Source organism: Scylla paramamosain, chromosome 48 (genome assembly GCF_035594125.1).
Source record: "Scylla paramamosain isolate STU-SP2022 chromosome 48, ASM3559412v1, whole genome shotgun sequence".
NCBI classification, from domain to species: Eukaryota; Metazoa; Arthropoda; class Malacostraca; order Decapoda; family Portunidae; genus Scylla; species Scylla paramamosain.
In genome coordinates this window covers 6,049,628-6,058,059 of record NC_087198.1, presented here as the reverse complement: position 1 = coordinate 6,058,059, position 8,432 = coordinate 6,049,628, and positions in this window count along the sequence as shown.

Here is an 8,432-nt window from a genome sequence, read left to right as displayed (position 1 = left end):
GGTCAGTAAGTGACATTATCCTTCCACTGACCCACATAGTGAACTTAACATTAAAAACAGGCATCTTCCCTGAGGCACTAAAAAAAGCCAAAGCTATACCTTTGCTCAAATCAGGTAATAGATCAGATATAAAAAATTACAGACCAATCTCTATACTACCTGCCTTCAGTAAAGTATTTGAAAAAGTTATTAATGCACGCCTTATTAAGTATCTTGAAGATAATAATCTACTTACAGACTCTCAACATGGGTTTAGGACACGTCGTTCTACAGAAACGGCTATTTTTCATTTCACCTCTAATGTGTATCACTTCCTAGAACAAAAACAATTTTTAATAGGAATATTCTTAGACCTATCCAAAGCATTTGATACTTTGAATCACAAGATTTTGTTAACCAAACTGAACCATTATGGCGTTAGAGGCATTCCTTTAAAACTAATTGAAAATTACTTGAGCAATAGGCTACAATCTGTATATTGCAATTTCACACATTCCTCCTTCAGAGTAATTAACAAGGGTGTACCACAAGGTTCTATATTAGGACCAACTCTTTTCCTTATTTATATAAATGATATTGTCAATGTTAGCTCTAAATTCAAATACACTATATATGCTGATGATACAAATTTACTATTAAACAACTTAAATATTAACAATCTTCACACAGATTTGGTTACAGAATTAAGAAAAATTTATCACTGGACTAAAATAAATAGTCTGAGCTTAAATATTGCAAAAATAAGTTACATAATGTTTCAAAATCGCTCTGTACATCATGAGTTTCCCCCTGTTACTATTGCAGAAAACACATTGAATAGAGTAGAATACATTAAATTTTTAGGCGTCTATATAGATGAAAATATTAATTGGAGTAAACAGATATCTTTTGTTACAAATAAATTATCAAGGATGTGTGGTATTTTGTTTAGAGTTCGTAATTGTCTCACCACTGAATCACTCACTAGTATTTATTACACTCTCTCTGTTATCCCCACCTCACCTATTGCGTAGCAGTCTGGGCGTGTACCTGGCAGTCTTTTATTAAAAAAATAACTATTGCTCAAAATAAAATATTTAGATGTATTTTCCATATGAATAAGTTTGAATCAACACGCAACATTTATAATGAACAAAATTTTCTGAAGTTTTCAAATATTCATAAACATTTCCTACTGTTAAGTATTTATAAGTATTTTACACAATATTCTGGAGCTCAACCTTTTAAATTAGTACAGACATCATACAATATTCGGGGTAATAATGTCAATCTTATGTGTCCGCAATTCAGAACGACTCTCTTTAAATATAGTGTATTATGCTCCGGTCCACAAATATGGAATTCATTACCTTCGGAAATAAAAATGCTTCTTCATAATGATAACTTGCCAACTTTTAAAAGATCTTTGAAGACATATTTGCATAACTGCCAAAATACATAATTTTAAATTTAACATTTTGAACACAAAACAAACATTTCTATCTGAAATTTCCCTTATTCTTTGCCTGTCCCATGTATAGCAAATTTTTATAGATGTATTTTCTAATGTGGTATTCCAATATGTAGTGTTTATTTCCCTTCATGATATGTTTCGTCTAATTTCCTTTTAATTTTATTATTACTATTATTATTATTATTATTATTATTATTATTATTATTATTATTATTATTATTATTATAATTATTATTATTATTATTATTATTATTATTATTATTATTATTATTATGATTATTATTATTGTTATTGTTATTGTTATTATTATTATTACTATTATTATTATTATTATTATTATTATTATTATTATTATTATTATCATTATTATTATTATTATTATTACTATTATTATTATTATTATTATTATTATTATTATTATTATTATTATTATTATTATTATTACTATTATTACTATTATTTTATTATTATTATTATTATTATTATTATTATTATTATTATTATTATTATTATTATTATTATCAATATTTGCATTTGCAGTATATTTATTGTAATTTCCTTAGCTTTAATCTTGTAATTATTTTTGCTATTATTACTAGTCTAGTTACACAAATAATTCTTTAGATAGTTTACCTAAAATATTGCCAATTGGTGTTGGTGTAAACAATATTCATAATTATGTACATATATGTGACTGTCGGGAAGCTTCGGCTTGACAGTCTCTGCCATCTTTCTTCTTTTGTAAACATGTCTTTCTCAAATGTATTTATGCAAATGGGCAATAAACCTTTACTTACTTACTTACTTACTTACTTACTTACTTACTTACACACACACACACACACACACACACACACACACACACACACACACACACACACACACACAGTTTCCATGATAGTTATAACTTCTTCTTACCTCCTACACCACCACCACCACCATCACCTACTCCTGCTCCCTCATTATCTTATCTTATCTACTAATCCATTTCAGCCTCCTCTCCTCACTCTTGGTCTCCCCTGCAGGATTTGCCCTAATTAGAGTCAGGAAGGAGGAGAATAATAATTTGTTACAGGTGTCTTTCCCCTTATGATGATACAGGTTGTACTGACGAAGCTGATTAACCTGGCGCAAGTTGTCAAGTAATCTTACCTGTGTGTGAGTTATTCCACGTGTCTCTTCTCTCTCTCTCTCTCTCTCTCTCTCTCTCTCTCTCTCTCTCTGTCTCTCATCATATACATTAATGATATAGATAAAGGAATTGTCTCCAGAATCTGTAAGTTTGCCGACGACACGAAGTTAGATCAGACGTTTCGACTCCAGAGAAAGTAGAACAACTTCAGCTTGATCTCCATAAGCTGGGAGAGTTGTCAGACAAATGGCAGATGCCATTTGTCTGACAACTCTCCCAGCTTATGGAGATCAAGGTACCCAAGGTCATGCACATTGGGTACCGCAACCCCCAATATGAGTACGTTCTTAAGGGAAAGGCTCTGAAGAGCACTGACTCGGAGAAAGACTTGGGTGTAGTTATTACCAATGACCTCAAGTTCTCGAAGCAGTGTATAGCTGTAGAGAAGAAGGCTCAGAAACTTTTGTGCTACATAAAGAGACAGTTTGGATATTGTAAAAAAAAAAAAATAGTACTATCACTGTACAACTCTCTCGTCCGTCCACATTTGGAGTACGTAGTTCAGTTTTGGAGTCCTTACCGTAAACACATCACAAGACTGGAGAGAGTACAGGCCAGGGCGACCAAACTGATTCCTGAGCTCAGACACATGTGTTATACAGAGTGCCTGAAGGAGTTGAACCTCTTCTCACTGGAGACCAGAAGGCTTCGTGGTCAGCTCATAGAGGTATTTAAGATACTTCGAGGTTTTGACAACGTGGACTACAGGTGCTTGTTCCAGCTGAGTGAGGGGCGCACTCGTAACAATGGCTACAAACTTGAACTGAAGCGTTACAACAGAGATCTTTGTGGGAACTTCTTTTCCTACAAAATCTGCAGTCGTTTGAATGCGCTTCCCTCAGATGTCGTCAATAGTAACTCTGTAGAGCAGTTCAAGACAAGACTCGACGAGGTGCTGCCTACGTAGACTCGATGTCGCCTGGACATGTGTTTCTAACTTAGCTTGAGTTTCTTTCAGTACTCCCCTGTATGGGTCATAACGCCTTCCGGAGTACTTCTCTTCCTTGTAATTCCTTGTAACTTGTAACACACACACTCTCTCTCTCTCTCTCTCTCTCTCTCTCTCTCTCTCTCTCTCTCTCTCTCTCTCTCTCTCTCTCTCTCTCTCTCTCTCTCTCTCTCAAGTGCGTGTAAGAAAGAGGACAAAAGAGAGGAAGCGATTGAAGGAAAAAGTAAGAATTACTTCTCTTTCATACCAGAGAGGCTGTGAAGGAGAAGGGAAAGGGGAGGGAAGGAGGGAAGAGGAGAAGAGAAAGGGGAGGGAAGGAGGGAAGGAGGGAGGGATTCAGGGAAGGAAAGTAGGAAGGGAGTAAGACTGACACGCTGGCTTCTTTTTACGCTCCTTTCTGAAAGCCAACGATGTATAATCTCCTCCTCCTCCTCCTCCTCCTCCTTCTCTTTGTTTGCTTCTTCATCTCCCTGATGCTTGTTTTGTTGTTGTTTTTGTTGTATTTCCTTTTCGCTTCCTGCTCCTCCTCCTCCTCCTATGTGAAAACAAAAAGGGTTTTAACATCAACGATTGGTCCACTAATAACAGAAAATGGCACAAAAATAGAAAACGAAACAGACATGGCGAACACCCTGAACGAGTACTTTTCAACAGTCTTCACGACTGAGGATGTTCAGGGCAGTCTGCCGACCCCTTCGACTCAGTCATGAGGCACCACGCTGCCGGACTTCACCATCACAGAAAGTGAAATCCTCTGAGTCACGAAGAGCATGAACGTAAACAAAACAGCCGGGCCAGACAAGATATCACCCAGGCTTCTTAAAGAAGAAAGAAATGAGCTCGTGAAACGCTTACAATTTTATTCAATAAAACTTTACTAGCGGGTAAAGTTCCCCACGAATGGAAACTAGCAAATGTCACGCCAGTCTTAAAAAAAATAAAGTAAAATAAATAAATTTCTCCCAGCCATTTACAGGCCGATCAGTCTCACTTCAGTAGTGTGCAAGCTAATGGAAACAATAATCAGAGATAGAATTGTTAAATATTTAAAAGAAAACAAAATCATAAATGATTCGCAACACGGTTTCAGAACCAAGCGTTCCTGCTTAATGAACTTACTATTTAACTCGCATGACGAGACAAAAGCTGTTGATATTATCTACCTTGATTTCCAGAAAGCTTTCGACACTGTTCTCCTTAAGAGACTCACCAGTGAAGTAAAAGCTCACGGCATTGCCGGAAACACCCTGAAATGGCTGAGAGACTGGCTCTCTGACAGAAAACAGCGTGTTGTGATAAATGGAAAAGAGTCAGAGTGGCAAAAGGTAAACAGTGGTGTTCCTCAAGGCTCTGTATTAGGACCAGTACTCTTTATAATGTACATTAATGATATTCATGAAGGGATAAATTGCAAAATAAGTAAATTTGCAGACGACACCAAGATAACAAGTAGAATAACGTCTGTGTCACAATGGCAGGAACTCCAGTGTGACCTAAATAGACTAACAAGCTTGGCAGAAAATGGCGGATGAGATTCAATATAGAAAAGTGTACAATACATATCTCGCCTGAACAATGTTCAGGCGAGATATGTAATGAATAACATGCCACTGTCAAGCACCGATAAAGAAACTTCGCAGGTAATATTCATTGAGGAACACATCCTACACCACCCAATCCCTCTCTGTCAATATATAACACCCACACTTTACTGTGACTGCATTACAACTGTGTGGCTCTACTTACTGGTACTGCGACAGGCGGCTTGCCCATCCTGACCCTCTCTGGTCTGACAGCTGTGTCTAGCTTGTCCCTCTCTCTGTTTCTGTCTATTCCCGTCTCCTACACCTTGTAATATACGCGTGATGTTAGAGCGACCTTTTGCCCCAACAAGGCTTCCGTTGCTATAACATTTATTTTCCACTACTTCGATCATTCGAGGCATTTTCCTGTAACTTTCAATAAGGTTCATTTTCGAGTAAATATATTTATTTTCTCATACTTTGGTCATATGGTTCAATTTCATATACTTTCCGCAAGATCCATTTTCAAGTAACTATATTAATTTTATCTTCCCCGTACTTCGATCACACAGTTTATTTTTCCTTAACTTTCAGTAAGATTCATTCTCGAGTTACTTTGGTAATCGCATCTTCTAATCAGGAACAAGGAGGCGGCGGTTCCTGTGGTGTGCCGGCTGTCCGTGTTGTCCATGTCACCTGTTTCCGGTGACCTCTGCTTCCCTCGTATACTAATTCAGTGATGGCCACCTGAGTACCTCTTCTTGTAATGTTGTGCTAATCTCCGGCTCTGTTAGTGTTGTGATGACTCACCGCATCTTGTTGTTCTCCACGGTGGTCACGTCTCGTCTCTTATCTGTCAGGGTGGTGATAGCTTCTTGATACCTGCTGTCGTTTTTATCATCTTCTTCCCTCATTTATTCTTTCTACTTCTCGTTTCCCTTTTTCATTTCTTCACTTTTGTTTCATTCTTGTTTCTTGTTACATGTTTCATTTCTTGTTGTTTGCTGGGTTACAACAACGTCCCTATTCTTCCTCCACGCCCCTCTCCTTCCTTCACTGCCTCCACTTCCCCTGGCTCTCCTTCCTTCACTGCTCCTCCTACACCGTCCCTCTTCCCTCACTTGCCTTTCTTCCATCATTATTCCTCCTTCCCTTCACTGCTCTTCCTTCCTTCCCTGCCTTGCCCTGCTCATCCATTCCCCTGTCCCCTTCCTTCACCACCCTCCAGCCTCCCCCATCCTCGCCACTCTCGGATGTTGTTTATCTAGTCTCTCTCTCTCTCTCTCTCTCTCTCTCTCTCTCTCTCTCTCTCTCTCTCTCTCTCTCTCTCTCTCTCTCTTTTCTATTCAAGTCTTGTCTGTTTTTTTTTTTTTTTGTTTAACTCTCTCATTACTTATGGCATCGTTTTCCTTCCTCTTTCTTTCTTCCTCCTTTTTTGTATTTATTTGATTTCCTTTCTTCGTTTTCTACCTTTCCGTTATTTCATTTTTTTTTTTATCCTTCCTGCCTTCCTTTCTTTCATTTGATTTCTCTCCTTTTCTTATCCGTTTCTTCCTTTCCCTCTCCTTTTGTTCATACCTTCCTTTTTTCTTTTTTTTCTCCGTTTTACTTTTATTTATTTATTTATTTCATTTTATTAATTAATTCATTTTTTTGGTGGGGAAGGCTTTGCTTTTATTTATTCCTTTCTTTTCTCTTACGTTCCTTCCTTTCCTCCTTTCTGCCTCCCTTCCTCCCTCCCTCTCACTTTCCCTCCCTCTCTCACCGTGCCTGCATCCTTGCATTTTCCAGCCTACATCCACTTTACAAGATTGCTCAGTGTACTTTATCACAGACAGCCTCGGAAGAACCAAAATGCAAGTTGCATATGTTTGTTCTTCATTTGTATTTCTTTGTGAGTGATCTAAATTCCGTGCTCTTATCTATTACTGTTTGTTCATGTGTGAGCGATTTCAACCTCCGGTTCTTATCTTTTACTTCTTGTTTTTTCCTTTGTATCCCTCCGAGTGGCCATGTCTATTGGTGTTCGTTCTTAATTCGTGTTCCTGCAGGAGTGACCTATCCCTCGCCTCTCTCTTCCTCAGCTGTGACACAAGGAGCAGCTTTCTCAGCGACGGGGAGCGGTGGACGGCGGATGAATACTTCGGCTCCCGCGCCTTCTTCTGCATCATGTCCGACCCTCTGACCCTGGTGGTGGGCGACCTGCGTCAGAGGAGTTGAAAATGTAGGGGACTCGCTGCTGTGCCCTGCGTGTAGCTGTGAGATGAAGTACAGACGGCTGCATTGTCTCAGCCTCGGAGGTGCCACTTGTTCAAATTACGAATGGTTTAATGTTATTTTTTGCAGGCTGTGGAATATTGCAGTATCTTATAACAAGACAAATTATATAAAAAAGCATGTAATTTACCGATAAGCATTACACGACAACATTATTGCGGTGATAAAATGTACTCCTGTAAAATGCTACGTGGCATCATCTCTCAGCTGTTTTCAAGGTCGCAAGGGCAGGCTACCCACCCGCCCTCCTCCCTCGGTTTGATGATGCCGCGTAGCATTTTACGGAAGTACTTTTAATCACCGCAATAATGTTGTCCTGTAATGCTTATAGGTAAATTACATGCTTTGTAATCCCATTAGTCTTGTTACAAGATAATGTAATATTAAACCATTCGTAATATGACTAAGTGGCACCTCCGAGGCTGCGACAATACAACCGTGTGTCCGTCATTTCACAGAGCACACCCGCGAGTCCCGTACATTTTCAAATCCTCTGATGGGTAAACAAAGCCTTAAAATGCATATGTGCATAGAACATTTTCTACTTAGAATTAAGCGTTCTTTCACCTCTTTCAGTATTTGCAGAAACTCGCGTCACACCCTGTATAGGAAATTAGAGACGTCGCAGTGAGCGTTTTGATACCAGATAGCGCCAGAATTTTTAATTATCGCCGGAAGATAAATACTTTTTGGGGCAAGGTTCTACAAGCTTACAAAAGTGTATCGTTGCACAGTAATAAATTTTAAGTCAATTAATTTCGTGATAACTGACAGCACATGACATTATTTGAGCCTCTATTCATAATTTCAGATGATATTCTTAAAAGAGCTTATAAGTGTATCAAGGCAGGCAATCTGTAATTTTCTACTGACCTCAATGGAAGTATACTAATATATACTTGCATTTTCATGTACTAAACAACAGGCAAATCCATTTAATGTAAAGAAAATATAATTTTGTATCAGAGACTTTATTTTTGCGGTACGATCACTATCCTCGGGTACTTGGGGAGCGAGCAAACCAAAACACAGGACCAG